The sequence below is a fragment of the Littorina saxatilis genome, linkage group LG2, assembly GCF_037325665.1.
Source record: "Littorina saxatilis isolate snail1 linkage group LG2, US_GU_Lsax_2.0, whole genome shotgun sequence".
NCBI lineage: Eukaryota > Metazoa > Mollusca > Gastropoda > Littorinimorpha > Littorinidae > Littorina > Littorina saxatilis.
In genome coordinates, this window is record NC_090246.1 from 46,118,437 (window position 1) to 46,136,551 (window position 18,115).

Here is an 18,115-nt window from a genome sequence, read left to right on the forward strand (position 1 = left end):
AGTATACTACACTCATGAATTTTTAACATAGTAAAGACGAAAGTCCCCTCTTTCTTGTGATACCAAATCTGTTAGCAAATGAAGAGTTCTTACATATCTAATTAGGACCGTTAAAATGTGAGGTAATTTCCCGATTCGTTCAAAGCAATTTTAGTCATTTCCGTTCTTCCGATTTGGTGCGATACTTTTGCTGGCCACTGTATACCATTACATGGCATGATGTTTGTTGTACAATGTTCAGAAGCGATTTTGCAGCCTTTAAAGTAAACCTTTTAAACTTTCAATTACTTCCACGGCGCACAACCGATGACTACCGTGGCGCACAACCGGTCTGTACAAGGATTTTCCGTGGTGTGCAACCGTCAAACTGTTTAGTGTCCTTGCATATCCGTAAAATATGAAGTAACCATGTAACATTAGCTAATAAAATTTAACCCAATGGTCAATAAATAATCATTGATTACATTTTCTGTAGCTTTGTCCGAAAGCTTGATTTTTCGTGGTGAAGGTTGAAAGTCAAAATTTACAAAAATGCGCGTGAAAAGTGTAAATAATCACAGTTCAACATTCCCACGTAAATGCAATCAATGAAAAAAAATCGATGATGTGATGCTACAACACCTAAGTTCAAAGTGTAAATAAAGTAAACAAAAGTTATGTGATAATCTACTAATTAAGAGAAGAGATTTGTAATTTTGTGGAGAAACTCACCTCGCGTGTCCTGATCCCGCAGCTTTTAGTCGATGCAACCAATCCCGCGGCTTTCAGTCGACGCAACCGTTTATACGGCGTGAGCTAGTTTAGCAGCACAATTGACGACTGTCCATCGAGGAGAAAGGTCTTGATGTTAATCACGCGGGAGGAGAACATGCCCGGAGAGAATGCAAGAAAAGGTTCCAGCCCTTACTTGTGTTTTCTGAGACGCGATCGTCAAAGCACTTTAACAGGTAACTTTAATAGGCATTCGAATATCGATATTTTGTGCATCGCGTAAGCTGAACCGATTTACATTGCAGAAACTAGTTCGTAGAGGACAGATTGTAAAAACAAGATGTCCGCTCTTCATGTTTGTGCAGTGCGTCCAGTAACCTGTCCATGAGAAGAGGATTGCGGCCAGATGCCGGGAAAGAAGAATAATCTGAGAAGCCGCCGAATATCTTATTTCTCTGGATCAGTTTAGCCGAAGTTCGACGGGACTTTCACGAAGCTAGCAGCGAGGTTACAGAAAAGTCCGTATAGTTGGACCCAGAACGGTCACGGGACGAAGTGAACTGGTTAGGTCGAGATCGCCAGTCGGAGAATTAAGTACACCGCTACTTTTTTCAAGTGAAGGACATATCGGCAGTTTTTTTGTGTGTAATCTAGTGAGTTGAGCCATGTTCAGGAGAACCTATTTAATTAAGATATGTAATTAGTATTTAGCATCTAGATCAGATGGTTGCCGCAGTCTGGTCCAAATCCTAACTGTGAACTGTGACTGTATTTTTTTCACTTACATACTAGCCGTGTGTCGGTATTGTACTGTGGATATCGTGTGCCAGTGATTTCACGGACTGTGTGTGGTTTTTTTCTGTCTACCTCACGGGTAGGGATTTTTCATAGACTCCGGGTAAGATTATTGTGTTAGTTTGTGCACGTGATTGTCAAACCTGTCTTCAAACCTGTGAGTACCCGGTTTGCCGGTTTTGAATCCATAACTCTGATATCTTTCTTTTCATGATTGTGTGTGTATGTATCATAACTGTATCACTTATTTGATCCAATACAGTGGAGGGAACTTATAATTGGAGTTGTTGTTTGTTCCTCAATGATATCATTGTAGCGCATATGCATTCATTCCCATGCTCGTATCTTTACTTCTCATCACTTATGAGTCATGTCGGCAAATTTCTGTCAAACAAATAGGAACCTACCAAACCAACCAACCAATCTCTCTCTCTCTCAGATTTTGAACGGTAGAAACACAGAAAATCTCATGTTGAGCACGTAGAACACATAAAGAAAGCGGTCTTTCGCGTACCGATCGAGTAAAAGACAAGCATTATATAAATGCATGAGCGGTAACGCTTTGCAGTTTTGAATTTAAGGCTAACTTTATCAAACATCGACATTCATGAATGGCGATAAGCTAAAGCTAAAGCCAGCCAGAGAAGGATTGAATGTGAAGAAAAAGCATGGCACTTGCGAAGCAGCAAGGGAGAAAACTGCTCACAGCAGATTTGTCAAGCAAGCAGGGCTTCTTCCCCTTCCACCTTTCTCCCTCCCATCGTTATCCCCCCCCCCCCCCCCCCCCCCTTTTTATTTTTTTATTTTTTACTTCCACCGAATATTTCGTATTGACTTGCGTTCGACACATTAGCTTTTCCTATTGTTTCCTTCATTTCTTCTCCCTGTTTATAATTTTGGCGTTTTCAAGCTTATAGTTGTAATTACTTTTTAAAACAGAGCTGAAGAAGAAGAGAAGGAAAACTTATGCATGGGAGACCTAAGGAGGCGAAGTTAAAACCGAAGGAGATAAACTTAACCTGGCACAAACCATTTGTCTGTAGTGATACTATGCACCTAAAAAAGAGCGGGACGGAACTCGAGAGCAGGAAACGGCGATAACCGACACAAATCTTGTTCTTTACACCAAGAACGATTCACCACTGAGTCATGTTATGTATCGCTTAGATCTTCAGTGTCTTCTCTTGACATTCATGAGTATCAATAAAACAAATTTAAAAAATGCCGAGTCAAATATGTTACGATCGTAACTGTATATTGACTCCGAAATGGCACACGTTGAAACACCGTTCATTCACACAGACTTAGGCACACAGGCACACAGACAGACAGACAGACAGACAGATAAGCAGACAGACAGACAGACACACACAAACTATTACTCACAATAACATGGTCAACAGCGGCGTCAAACGACCGGCAAGTTAATACAGGTGAGATTGCATCACCTGATCAGAACGTTGACCACTGAGTCAACCTGTCAGTCGATACCGTTCACTGGCAGGCAGGTAGGGGAGGCACCGGCCGGTCCCCTTCACCGACAATTCATATCATCAGTCAGCAGCGGAATGTGCGGGATGCCTGGCACGAGCGAGGAAAATCTACAACTTTTACGTAATCGTGTCATGTCCAGTTCCTGACTGAGACAAGCTGCACTGAGTAACATAAAAAACCCAAACACAGGCCGATGACACGGGGTGGGTGGGAGCTCAGTCCTGCCTAATAATTCTACAATACTGTAGATGAGGACGAGAACTAACAATCCATCCTCAGCTCCCACCCATCCGATGTAAAGTGTCTATGCGCCGAACAGAATGACTGGTATGCATTTTGTTTGTCTGTACTAAATCTCTTGTTATTTCCAGCTTCAAGCTTGCAATGTATTGTTTATCACCTTGTGTTTGAAGCCACCACTTTGACATCAATTTCTTGAAGCTTGCGATTTATTAGTATGCGCTCCTGTCAAGTCAAGATCTGAATCCAAGTCTTTTCTTGTCAATGAGTAAAAAACCAATCCAACCGCGACAAAGTGTTCGACCTGACTGACTATTAGGGTTTAACGTCCTCTTAGACCAACTGGTCTATATTGGGACAAGGTATTGATAATACGCTGAGAATATGGTGTGATACTTTGATTCGAACAAGCCCGCTGTGGCTGTCTTCTTCGACACACCAGCATTGGGTTTGTCTCGTCAAAGTATCGAAATACGATCATGATAATCAGAGACGAGAGATGATGCATGCGTGTCTTCGTGTTTTCCAAGCCCTGAGACTTTCGCTGTGAACGTGGGATCTTTTTCGTGCGCATGTGTGCACACGGGGGTGTTCGGACACCGAAGAGAGTCTGCACAAAGTTGACTCCGAGAAATAAATCTCTCGCCGAACGTGGGGATCGAACCCACGCTGATAGCGACCAACTGGCTACAAAGCCAGCGCGCTACCAACTGAGCTACGTCCCCGCCCCGTGTTCGACCTTAGGCGCTGGAGGGAGAAAGGGAGAAGGAAAACTGGACTCAAGACGATGGGACTTGCACGGAGGCCAGCCAGACAGACGTCTGACCTTTCGCACCTGAAAATGAAAACCATGATTGGCAGTTGCAACGGAAAGAAAATAACCAGACAAACAGGGCCATGTAGAGACGCTCCAGCGCTCGTGAGTATACGGCAAATACCGCAGAGGTTTTGCATGAGAATGATTCACTTTGGCAAAAGCTGGCAAAAATCATCACGGTATTCTGAAGGGGAAGAAAAACATGGCAATCCTCGGACATCCCACCCCCTGCTCCGTCTAACACCAATCTCTCAACAACAAAACTCACCCCTGACCTCTTGCTCTCGCCAAAGGTAGATGTGTGTGAGGGTGTGGTGGGGATGGTCGCATGCGTGCGAGTTTGTGTGACAGACAGACAGCGGACAGACAGAGAGAGAGACAGACAGAAAGAGACAGACAGAGACTCACAGACAGAGACTCACAGACAGACAGGCAGGAAGGCAAACAGGCAGTGACAGAGAAACACGAGAAACATGTGCAACAACTTGATGTAAGTCAAGGCAGAAGCCGTCCAAAAAATCGCGCAAATTAAAATGTTCTTGCTCTCACCTTAACTTATCGATCTCCTCAGACAAACTCACATCACAGCTGATCCGAAATCCGAAATTCACCCGCACTTCTTGCACAAACTGAAAATACACGATACCACTGCGATACCACCGCTCATCACAACGCCATCAGGTTGAAGTGAAGATTCCGCCGTCCGCTTCGCCCACTGTCCATCCGGACCACCGGCTTATGCCAGTTACGCCAGCCCTTCTAATAATTACCAGCTGAACTCGCCTGCCATGCCAGACCGGCGAAGGATGGACAGTGCCAAGAGTTTTAAGTGTTGTCAGTTCTGCCGACGGTGCCCACTTTGTGTCCTTCGGGAATGGAAAGATCTGGGGACGGATATCGTAAAGTCTGAGAAGGGGGAGGAGAAGGCGACAAATGTGTACGTGTGTGTGTCTTGTGTGTGTGTGTGTGTACGTACGTGCGTGCGTGCGTGGGTGTGTGTGTTCGCGCGACTGAGTGTTACCACTGGCAACAATTCAAACCACACAGATTCATTACGACGGTGTTTGGTTAGGCGGAAGGGGGTTGTTCCAAAAAAGATGCATGCTTTGGCATGTTTTTCAGTCATTCAGGCTGTAATTAGTACCTTTGGACCCGATGCCAGCTGGAAGGTGGAGCCAGACTTCACAATCAGGCGCTGGCCTCATCCGACTGGGCGTCGCCTTGGCAACGGATCGACAATACACCAGACTACGGCTGGACGCACATACTTCAAAACAATGTTTATCACCTCTGTGTATGAGCCTCCCAGTCGCAAAATAAAAACATACAGAAACAGCCACCTGCCATGAGAGGACACCTTCGGGACCAGTCAAGCGTGTCCCCATACTGCAGTTATTCTTTTGTTTGTGGACAGGCTCCCCAAGAAAAATGACCAATGGACATCTCATTATGTATTGTGTTTCGAACGTCTTATTATTCGATGATTCTTGAGTTACTTGCATTATCGTAACCGGTAAAATCGTCAGCATCCAGTATACCTTTATCCTTACTGCAAAATACTCTTCTCTCCAGTTACCCATTACTTTCAACCGTAAATTCGGCATTTTCAGGTCAATGAACGACTGCCCATATAATCGAGACAAAAGATGCTTTAGTCGTACTTCAGTTCGTAACTGGTACCTCTCAGTAATCTGAGTTTTGTAAACGTGCCCGCAATGCCTTATGACCGTTACCTAAACAGATGAGTGGGCGTGACAGTTTAATCTTCGCTATGTTTTTTTTTCTTTCTTTTACGATCGAAGGCAAAGAGCTGCTGCTTGCAAGAAGTGTAGAATCGGGAAATATTCCAAGGGTTTCACTCACGCTGTTGGATAGAAGAGCAACTGGACCTCCGATCCCCGATGTGAACCCTTCCAAGTTGATCTCCCCTTCAATGATCACCGTGCTATAAACATAACCTAAATTTAGTCACAAACATAAGTTGATCGATTTTGGTCTCTTTTGCAATTCCCGATGAAGTAATTTGATTGTTGGACACATATGACATCATCACTGAGAGCCGCAGAGTTGTGGTTGCTTTCACATGTTTTGCTGTATTTGCTCATGCCTTCTGTTGGAAAATGAACAAACCAAGGCGATGCCAACAAAGAGGGCACACAACAGATCACAAGCTGACATTTGGAGGACCCCTAGGACGAAGAAAGTGCCAACAATGTTACACATAATATCAGTTTTCGTTGCTGTTGAATTATAGCCCAAACACGAACCTTGTTTCTCTGTTCCCCATGCAGTAAAAAAAAAAAAAAAAAAAAAAAAAAAAGGAAACTAACCGAGACTGTTTAAACACTGCGAGTTTACGATCCTGCACACACAACCCACCATAAAGCATAAACAACGAGGTCCTGTCGTGTCTTTTATATTGTGGTTCTGCTACAGTCGTGACTTCGCCACGAATAAATGTCATCATTCCTTACTTTGGAGCACGTTTCTTTGTTAAAGTAAGACATATTCCCATATCTACGTTACAAGATGTCTCAAGGCATTATTATGATGTAGATCTATCTTCTATACCAATGCTTTCTCATGTAGTTCTCTTTGGTGGTGGACAAGCCGCAAACAAAACCAGGGGAATGTAACCACCCTCACCCTTACAACTGCGCTCGCACGCACGCACGCACGCTCGCACGCGCGCAATCACACACACACACACACACACACACACACACACAAACTTGGAAGGGAAATTCACTCGGCTTGAATGCGTTTTCCGTCACCAAAACAAAGTCTGCACAGCTGCGCATTTCAGCAATGCGTTACCCATACGTTTTGTTTGTTCTCTGTCTAATAGTGATAAGTGGGTTTTTTTCTGAACACGCTCGCCTCTGACAACTTACAACCGATCTGCCAAAACATCAGATGTACGCCCGATCAAAATAGAAAAAGGGCCCTGCATTGTGTGAGGAAAGAATCACTCAAAGATGGAAAAAGGTAATTCTCTCTGTCTCTCTTTCTCTCAGTACCCCTTCAGTCTCTAACTATGTGTGTGTGTGCGAACGTGTGTGTGTGTGTGTGTGTGTGTGTGTGTGTGTGTGTGTGTGTCTCTGTCTCGCTCTGTCTCTGTCTGTCTCTCTGTCTGTCTGTATGTAGTTCGCGCTTTGTGTATGAACACGCGTGTAGTAACTTGCGTTTGGGAATAGATATCCAGATTTGACATAGGTCGCCGTCAGCTGCATCTGCTAACGCACAGCTACTGCGCAAACATAAATGCATACACCACGGTTATGGTATTCAACGCCTTAGTGCAGTGTTTAAACCAACAACTCCACAGCAGGAAAACAAAATCCGTGCCAGGTTGCAGAAACTCGATCCTTTGCATTGAATGCATTCCTGTCCCACCTGGATGTCGGTCTAACCCGGGCTCCCGACAATAGAGGACATGACATGCACAAACTGCCTGTAACATACGAGGAAATTCTAACACGTAACAAACCGAGAAATTCTTAACCCTTGATTCTGTCAACACACATGGTAGGATGTCGGTACAGGATAGGAGTATACTCTTGGCAAGAAAAACGACTGAGAGGCGTCGACTGAAACAAGAACATTAAATGAGATATATCTCAACGAGACAAAAAAAGAAGACTCTTATACTGCAAAAATCAACACAGAGGAAAGCTATTTCGCCATTTTCAAGGAAACTTTACATTTCGTTATATACATGTATATCTCATAATCTGTGACAAGTAGCTGAACTCCAACTCCAGACAAAGGTAGGCCCAAGCGAGCGGAAGGGAAGGGACAGGTCTACCACATAGACTTACAAGTCAGTGAAGGCGCAAGGGGGCGGGGGCAAGGAAACTGATGCAGTCACGACAACTGACATCTGTCATGCAAATCCTCCAATAACCCTACCCTCCAAACAGCACCAAGACTCTGCATACGACAGGCTACTGGCGCCACGGACCCGCCAAGGGAAGACCCACCTTGCACGGTCTACCCGCACAAAGCCCACCCCGGGTCTATTCGACATCCTTCGCTGACCCCCTGCTGCCAAGCTGCCAGCCTTCGACTGAGGGCCCGAGATGACTCGACAAGATTCATGGCGGGAGAGTCCTTCAAGAGGCCGAAGTGAAATGTGGATGATCTCTGAGAAGTGCATTACATACCGCGGCTCTGCATTCCTTGGAGCAAAATCTTAAAAAAGGCGTTTGAAAAAGTCTCCTGCTGGCATGGATTTGGAGCAAGGGTATGCGTTGAATGCAAGGGGTAGGAAGGTGTATGGTTGGGAGTAGGGTGACGGTTATGTGGATCGTAAAAAAAAAATTAAAAAAAAGGACTTCTGGGAGTCCAGACAACAATTGGGCTGTATGTCAGTCTACGCATGCCTGCCTGCCTGCCCGCCTGTCTGTCTGTCCGTCTAAGTCTGTAGGTCTCAGTTTAGCATTTATAATATATGTTGCGTTGCTAATGCAGACTCGCATAAATGTAAGTGCAACAGTCAGACTTCAAACTATGATTAACTCATAATCGTACATTGTAACTCGAATATGATCACGGAAATTCCCGCCCAGAAATCCGACGCCCCTTTCTGCAGCAAATATTCCTGCAATAACATTCCTCGCTCCTACTATTCTATAGCAAAAGACGCTTTGCTGTATTCGTACTGCGCTGAGAGGAGTAAATCACAAGAAGGAGCGTGAAAGGGTTAAGCAGGAAGAATTAAGCGACAGAGAGAGGTATTACTACATTTGAATGTGATGGTTTTTTTGTGTCACTATTCAGCCACAACATAAAACTTGGAGACCGTGGGGAGGGCGTCGGGTGACGTCAGTCTGTGAGCCCTGTCAGACACAGAGGTGGTGTTTGTTTTCAGAATTTTCGATGCAGGTTGTAGGCACAGAAAGTATGATGTGCTACTAAGAATATGCTTAAAGTTCGTGTGCCGAGTTGGTCATTAGAGTTACACAGCTTAACTTTATTATCTGTTCACGGCATTCAGGACTTGCGTGAGCAAATACTGTGAACGCATCTATTATTATTGCAAATCGGTTTGTTCCATGTGAAATATCTCACAAAACCCTACAAAATGACATGTTACATGACCATATTTTTTTTTTTTACAAGAATTTTAACAGTAATGTTGTGACGTCATAACCGTCCAAATGACCCACTTGCGCAACCCGCAGCAACCTCCTTTTTAACTATAATGTTTATGTGCCTATTTTCGACCTTTTCATAAAGAAAACAAGACTTTTGCCATTTTTTCCAACCTTCCCTTTTTTCAGACATAACTTTCTGTGCCTATCGTTGTCTGTTGTTTCTTGCTTTGTCGGGGCAATGGTGAATTGTTTTTAAGTCTGTGACTTAAGAACGCCAAATTTCGCATCAGATGGAGTGGTGCTTTCTCAAGCAAGAGTGAAAGAAAAAACAGAAAGCGAAACTATTTTCTGTGCCATTAAGTTAGCTTGGATGATATGATTAATTAATTACTTTCTCTCTCTCTCTCTCTCTCTCTCTCTCTCTCTCTCTCTCTCTCTCTCTCTCTCTCTCTCTCTCTCTCTCTCTCTCTCTCTCTCTCTCTCTAATAGTGATAGGTTGTGCACCCCTTGTTTATATGCTTTTTCTGTCTTTCTCCTCTCTGTATCTCCGTCTCTGTCTGTCTGTCTGTCTGTCTGTCTCTCTCTAATTTGTTTATGCTTTTTCTGTCTCTCTTCTCTCTGTATCTCTGTCTCTGTCTGTCTGTCTGTCTGTCCGTCTGTCTGTCTGTCTGTCTGTCTGTCTGTCTCTGTCTCTCTTCAAAAACGCTGATATCACGGACTTGAACGCTTCCTCCAACATCCCCAGGACCGGAGGAGCCAGAGGAGGATCCGTTCTTCTCCTTCTGCTCCACATTCTGAACTTTCACCATGAAGAATGCGAACATTTACACCTACCTATGGTCAGAACACCAAATAGAAGGAACAGGTTTCGAGAAAGAAGAAAGGATTAAGACTATTAGCGAAAAGAGCCACGAAATTCATATCAACTTGTCAACGTCGATGCATGCTGCATAAATATTTGTACTGTTACAAATCAGAACCAAAATGCAAGACCTTGAACAGATTATCCCAGTGGCAGTGCTACATCAAGATTCAATGTGCACTGAACTAAAAATTCGGCGCAGTTTGTCAGTGTCTTCATTATACATTTGACTTACGAAGGCATAGAATTGGGTAAACCCAAAGGCTCTCTCATTGCAAATTCTGTACACTAGTGACTATACAGAACTTCAGCAGCAAACTGACTCCCATTTTCCTCGTTTATCGAATATATCAAAAGGACACCTAATTGCATATTTCACGAATCATAAATTCACGGAGTATGAAGAGGCCGACGTTGGGTTATGCCCTTGGTAAGGTATGCACGAAAACATGAGCGGCTATACAAATGAGTTTGTATGTCAATAGAGAAGCATACCTCCGCAGAGTTCACTACATACGGAGAGAGAGAGAGAGAGAGAGAGAGAGAGAGAGAGAGAGAGAGAGAGAGAGAGAGAGAGAGAGAGACACACACACACACACAGACAGACAGACAGACAGAGACGGAGATACAAAGAGAAGAGAGACAGAAACAAGTCGCGTAAGGCTAAATAACAACATTTAGTCAAGATGTCGAACTCACAGAATGAAACTGAACGCACTGCTTTTTTCACTAAGACCACATACTCGTAGTTTCGTCAGTCCACCGCTCGTGGCAAAGGCAGTGAAATCGACAAGCCATGCAGAATAGTGCGGTAGTGGTCGCGCTGAGCAGGATACACGCTTTTCTGTGTGTCTATTCTTTTTAGCTTACTGAGTTTGTTTTTAATCCAAACATATCATATCTATATGTTTTTGGAATCAGGGACCGACAAGGAATAAGATGAAATTGTTTTTAAATCGATTTCGAAAATTTAATTTTGATCATAATTTTTATATTTTTAATTTTCAGAGCTTGTTTTTAATTCAAATATAACATATTTATATGTTTTTGGAATCAGGAAATGATGAAGAATAAGATGAACGTAAATTTGGATCGTTTTGTAAAAAAATTAATTTTTTTACAATTTTCAGATTTTTAATGACCAAAGTCATTAATTAATTTTTAAGCCACCAAGCTGAAATGCAATACCGAAGTCCGGCCTTCGTCGAAGGTTGCTTGGCCAAAATTTCAATCAATTTGATTGAAAAATGAGGGTGTGACAGTGCTGCCTCAACTTTTACAAAAAGCCGGATATGACGTCATCAAAGACATTTATCGAAAAAATGAAAAATATGTCCGGGGATATCATTCCCAGGAACTCTCATGTCAAATTTCATAAAGATCGGTCCAGTAGTTTAGTCTGAATCGCTCTACACACACACACGCACAGACAGACAGACAGACAGACAGACAGACAGACAGACAGACAGACAGACACACACACACACACACACACACACACACACACACACACACACAGGCACACACCACGACCCTCGTCTCGATTCCCCCTCTATGTTAAAACATTTAGTCAAAACTTGACTAAATGTAAACAAGTCGCGTAAGGCGAAAATACAACATTTAGTCAAGTAGCTGTCGAACTCACAGAATGAAACTGAACGCAACGCAACGCAGCAAGACCGTATACTCGTAGCATCGTCACTCCACCGCCCGTGGCAAAGGCAGTGCCAGTGAAATTGACAAGAAGAGCGGGGTATTCGTTGCGCTGAGAAGGATAGCACGCTTTTCTGTACCTCTCTTCGTTTTAACTTTCTGAGCGTGTTTTTAATCCAAACATATCATATCTATATGTTTTTGGAATCAGGAACCGACAAGGAATAAGATGAAAGTTTTTTTAAATTGATTTCGAAAAAAAAAATTGATAATAATTTTTATATATTTAATTTTCAGAGCTTGTTGTTAATCCAAATATAACATATTTATATGTTTTTGGACTTAGCAAATGATGGAGAATAAGATAAACGTAAATTTGGATCGTTTTATAAAAAAAATATTTTTTTTACAATTTTCAGATTTTTAATGACCAAAGTCATTAACTAATTTTTAAGCCACCAAGCTGAAATGCAATACCGAAGTCCGGGCTTCGTCGAAGATTACTTTACCAAAATTTCAACCAATTTGGTTAAAAAATGAGGGCGTGACAGTGCCGCCTCAACTTTCACGAAAAGCCGGATATGACGTCATCAAAGACATTTATAAAAAAAAAACGAAAAAAACGTGTGAGGATATCATACCCAGGAACTCTCATGTCAAATTTCATAAAGATCGGTCCAGTAGTTTAGTCTGAACCGCTCTACACACACACACACACAGACACACACACATACACCATGACCCTCGTCTCGATTCCCCCCTCTACGTTAAAACATTTAGTCAAAACTTGACTAAATGTAACACAAAACTTGACTAAATATAAAAAGCATAAACAAGGGGTGCACAATAGTCAAGAATACAGGAAACAAAAAGGCAGCTTGCATGAAAAAAAAACCTCACATCAGTACAATGACAGAACCAACAACAACAAAAACAATACACGCACTCTTTCCCCCTCCCCCCACCCCCACCTCGCTCCCTCTCTTGCTCAGTCTCACTCTCTCTCTCTCTCTCTTTGTCTCCTGCCCCGGACACAGAGACGTGTGTACGTATTCGAGGGACTCACGCATTTCCCCCATCCCCTCCTCATCTCTCCTCCTTACCTGCAAAAGCCACGACTCCCACCTTGTCAACAATCACATTGACGAAAATCCTCCAACAAACCACAGAAGGTGCGAACAATAATCATTAGCTGCTTGCCTTGTCAAGAGAAAACGAGCTTTACGAAACCACAGTGACAACACAAGCGTACGTGCCCACGACACCTTCCTCCTTACTAAACCACCTTCACACAGGTAAAATCCTCTCTCTTTAAGTCCTCACGCGCACCTTCTTCCTGCGCTAAAGATTTAAAAACACACACACACCTCGTCGTCTTGTCTTTTTTTCTTTTCTGTCTCGAACACACAACAGCACAAAAAAGTTGTTTAGCGAAGACTCAGAGACGGTCCGCCGATTTCGAACTTTGTTTCTCCTGCTGTAAAAGATCCGTTGAAAAAACCAACCTGGAATTTTCACTTCCAGAGAAAAGCGGCAAGCATGCGGGGTAGGAGCACAAGATAGAGAGGATATTTCAGACTTTCCTCACAAGCTATGATTCAGTTCAACACTCTCACTGAGTAGACTCGACAAGGTGTATAGAAAGTGGAAGTAGCGTGAAGAGAAAAGGTGGAAACAGGAGGGGCAGGTAGTGAAGGGTGGGAGGGGGGGGGTCTTTATCATATCAGGAAGAAGAGCTGGGAGCTAAGAAATGGAAGTGGTGGTGGTGATGGTGGTGGGAATGGTGGTGGTAAGGATACAGCCGGTGTGCGAGGCGTACTACAGGTAGGGTATACAGGAAAATACGCACAGAGCTGCTGCGTTAGTGCTTATTTAACTTGCTACTGCCGTCGTTCACCTCCGCACGGAGAGAATTCCTCATCAGAGAGAGTCTTTGAAATCTTGCCTTTTCGGGCCTCACCAGAGACCCGTGATCGAACCTTCACGACAAAGAGTGCAAATGACGCATGCACTGTCACTTACAAATCAGCCAATAAATCCCGCTAATCCCAGCCGCTGATAAGTCTATATTACTTTTTTGGACTGTATTTGGACTGGTAAAAAACTCATGCACTTTACGCAACGTTAAGTTTTCATCCTAATAGTAAATACAACTTTGGTTCACGTTCGAATTTCGTTCCAATCACGAGTTCAACTTAAGGACCCCACTGGGCTACAAAACGCGCCTCAGTTCAACGGATAACCAGTTTTCCAGCTGAGTTTACGAAGACAGACTAGGTTTGCCCGGCAAACGTAGGCGAAGAGAGGTTGGTTTATCAGTTGACACCTACTGCAATACTCCTGTGTATTGAGGTGCGCTGCTTGGAACCGTTCTGAAAATAACCTCGCCGACTATCAGGACTGATATCAGATCGGTGCTAAAGTGCCTGGCGAAACTTTGTAACACGTCGAGGAAGAGAACACGTGAAGATGTTCGACGTTTACGGAGTGAGCGTGGTTATTTCTGTCATTCAGCCGGATGCTTTTAAAGAACACAAGCTCTTCCAAGACGCCTCCACCTCTCACTCACTCCGTCTCTCTCCCTCTCTCTCTCTTTCGCATTGACAGGTAGACACAGGTAGACACAGGTAGACACAGACAGACACACAGACAGCAGGGGCGGATCAGTTCATTTTATGGTGGTTTTTTTTCCAAAAGTATATTGTGAAGATATGGGTGTGAAGGCGCGAAGCACCGAGCCGACGGCGCGAAGCGCCTAGCTTGCTAGGGGGGGTCCGGGGGCATGCTCCCCCCGGAAAATTTTGAAAAAAAGGATGCAAAATGGTGCAATCTGGTGCATTCTGAGGATGATCATTACCAGTTTCAGGCAGCAGATTTTGTCACTGATTAATACCCCAAAAATTGAAACTAAATGTAAAATAAAGAAATGCATACCTCATTCAATATTTTTATTTTTTGGCTGGGGGGGGGGGGGGGGGTCCGGAAACCCCAGAAACCCCCCCCCCTCGTCCGCCCCGGGACAGACACACATAGGCACAGACACACTAAGACTGAATCTCTCTCTCTCCTCCCTCTCTCTCTGTCTGTCTGTCTGTCTGTCTGTCTGTCTGTCTCTCTCCATAACAAATACAAACAAAACTCGCACACCATACGTGTACAATGCAAACAAGACACATTTCGCATTCTCCATTGCTGTTTGCATAGGATCGTATCGAAGCACGGTAAACAAACAAGCACTTTGCATGCTACCTGAGTTGCGCCATAGTTTGGTTATATCACACGTCTGTGCAAACCCTTGATACTTCGGCTGTCTCGCCGCAGATATCACAATTCATACGGGACGGCAATTATCAAACTTCCTACCACATGCCACAATACAATGACAAGACAAGCTTCCCGTCGACCGAAGGGGGTGAGATTGGTAGTTGTAAATTTCGTGAAAGACGCGGAGGGTATAACAAGGGTCAACTATCTTGATAACCCAGACTCGAGGTTTTTCCACACAACTTGCTGTTGTAGGCTATTATTACCAATTCAGTGCCCCATATGGCTTTTTGACCAATCAGGACGGATTCTAGGTGACCCTCTAAATGTTATAATAAACAATTCTAGAGAATTGTGTATCTTATATTTGAGTCTTTCGTGTTTTAGACATTGATGCATTTAATAGTTTTAACGAGTTGCCTTTTGTTTTATCATTCTGGTGTTTATCTAGATGTGCTGTGTATCTTATAAGAAGTTCTTAAAAGTTCGAAGTTATTTTAGCATATAGGTTTTTTATGGTCTTAACAGTTAAACATGTATTACGTTATCATTAAGATTCATGCTTTGTTAGCACTAAGCAGTTGTTTTAATCAGTCTGGTTTTCTCTTGTTTTCATCTTATGAACATTCTAAATGTTAGACTAACTTATTGTCTTGTACAGAATAACAACTGTGTGAATGGTGCTATACTGAATGAAAGAGTGTGACATGAAGTTCTTGTACATCATTGTAAAGAGTGTGAATGACGTTTTTAGTTTAGATGTCAAGCGCTTATTAGAGCAAGCCTTTTTAACGAAAGTTTTTGATTTAGCGCTATATAAATGTTCTTCTTCTTATTATTATTATTATAACGTTCAGGCAGGGACCCTTTTTGTTTATCAAGCTAAAAATGAACAAGACAAAGTAAAAATTTAAATCAGCAATATCAGTGTGATTTATTCTAAAGAATGACATTTCAAATGCTGTCAGATAATACTCTCTTTATCTAAAAAATACCGAAAAGCGAGTTTGTCGGTGGGTGCTTTACGGAACAGCGAGGCACCGCCCATCCTCTGAGTGTGCAATGCCGACTCGCTCACTTGAAATCTAAATTATCAAAATTCGGAAAATCAAGTGAAATTGGGTCACTCGCTTTACGTCAAATGTATCTTTACGTCATTTTCCCATCCGTCTGGAGTCGGTTCTAAATCTGTCGCTCTCTGTTCAACAAGAAAAAGCGAAGCAACCGAAACGCATGTTCAACATGGTTTGTTGTGTGTCAAACGCATTTGACCTGTGAATATTCATCACGTAAGGTGTGTTACTCTGATTGGCTGACCCAGGTCACGAGAATTCTTTGACTGACAGACATAATGAGGTAGGAGCGCTCCAGTTCCCATTGTGGCTGTTCTGTCTAATTCGCGGGGTCGCTTCGAAATTTCTTTTGGTCGAATTAAACGGTAATAAAACCGTTATTTCTAATATACTGACTGTTAGCAAATGATAACAGACATGTCTCACAAACGATATCAGCATTCGCCTAAAAGGCTCATGCTTGATATCTTTTTTCTCGACATGTCTGTTATCATTTGCTAACAGTCAGCATATTAGAAATAACTCATACTATCAGAAATAGTGTTATTCAAAATGGTGTGACTCTGTATCTCTCCTTCCCCTCTTCCCAAACTGCTGCACTCTTCATCATGCTCCTCCGTCATCATCACCAACTCTAGCGCCATCGTCATCCATTGTTGACGTCATAACGTGACAAAATATGCGTTCTGTATGCGCCCAACTAATGCCAGAACTAATCTCACTTATTAATAATGCGCCATCACACTAAGAGAGAGAGAGAGAGAGAGAGAGAGAGAGAGAGAGAGAGAGAGAGAGAGAGAGAGAGAGAGAGAGAGAGGGAGATCAAGAGGGAGAGAAAGACAGAGAGAGAGAAGGGGAGAGATAGAGGGAGCGGGAGAGAAAGAGGGAGCGTGAGAGAGGGGGGAGAGAGAGAGGGGAGAGAGAATGAGGGGGGGGGGGGGGAGAGAGAGAGGGGGATAGAGCGAAAGAGAGAGAGAGGAGGAGAGAGGGAGGGACAGGGAGAGAGATATGGAGAGGGAGAGAGAGAGGCAAAGAGAGGGATGGAGAGGGAGGCAGAGAGAGAGAAGTAGAGAGAGAGAGAGAGAGAGAGAGAGGGAGAGAGAGAGAGAGGAGAGAGAAAGGGAGAGAGAGAGAGGAGAGGGAGAGAGAGAGAGATGGAGAGAGAGAGAGGAGAGAGAGAAAGAGAGAGGAGAGCAAGGGAGGGAGAGAGAGAGGGAGGGAGAGAGGGAGGGATGGAGAGAGAGAGATAGAGAGAGAGATATCAGTCAGCCTGTGTTGATACGACAGAAGCTAATCCACTGGACACTGGAGGCCACGGTCAACAGTTTTTGGACAATGACAAGTCCTGCTGAAGTGCGCCTAACATCAAAGATTCCCACCTGACACAACCCCTCCCCCCCCCCCCCCCCCCAAAGAAACTCAATAAGGCGTACATAATGACGGAGAATAACAGAACAGGGGAGAATTGTTATTAAAAGGACCTCAAATGACCTAAACTTCGACGAGCAAAATAGACAGCGAAGCAGGGTAAAAATCCTGGATACAACCGGAGTGCTTTAATTGTACTCATATTGCTGCCTTCAGTGTTTGAATGCTGTATATTTCTTGTGTTTGTTTGTTTGTTTTTGCCCAATTTGATAAATATCAAGATTCTTTGTCATCGACCATGTATACGTTTTGTATCTTGTCTTGTTTACCTTTATAGTATTTTCAAAACAATGTTCTTTGGCTCGAGATACGACCAATTTCCTCTGAGCCCCTTCTCCATCACCCCTACAGACAGCGTAAAACATAACAGATTTCCAGCAGGCTGCAGTCAACGCACAGCATTGCATCAAATTATGACAAATGAGTCTGGCGCCGTCACTTGCAGCAGCAACCTGTAAACAAGCAGGTGAGAGTGAATGAGTTCAGCCCTGCACACTAATTGCGCTTCATTCATCACCGTGGCTGTGCAGTCGCTTCTTCCCCCCCCCCCCCCCCCCCTCTCATCGTTAACTGAATGGACTATGGTGGGTGAAAGGCTGTTTTGACATTTGAAATATTGAATCTCCGGGTTGCCACATGAGCTTTGGCGTTATTATACGAGGATATTCAACAACAGTTC

At 43.5% G+C, this 18,115-nt stretch overlaps 1 protein-coding gene and 1 long non-coding RNA gene across 2 annotated transcripts in view; one reads left to right on the plus strand and one right to left on the minus strand.

The window, feature by feature from the left end:
- Positions 1-18,115, minus strand: part of LOC138955282 (caskin-2-like) — a gene marked incomplete in the record, with an annotated part of 215,475 nt that overhangs the window by 87,544 nt on the left and 109,816 nt on the right.
- LOC138955592 (uncharacterized) lies at positions 818-1,784 on the plus strand. Its single transcript, XR_011452298.1, has 2 exons — positions 818-947; positions 1,077-1,784. It is a non-coding gene; the product is annotated as an uncharacterized lncRNA (long non-coding RNA).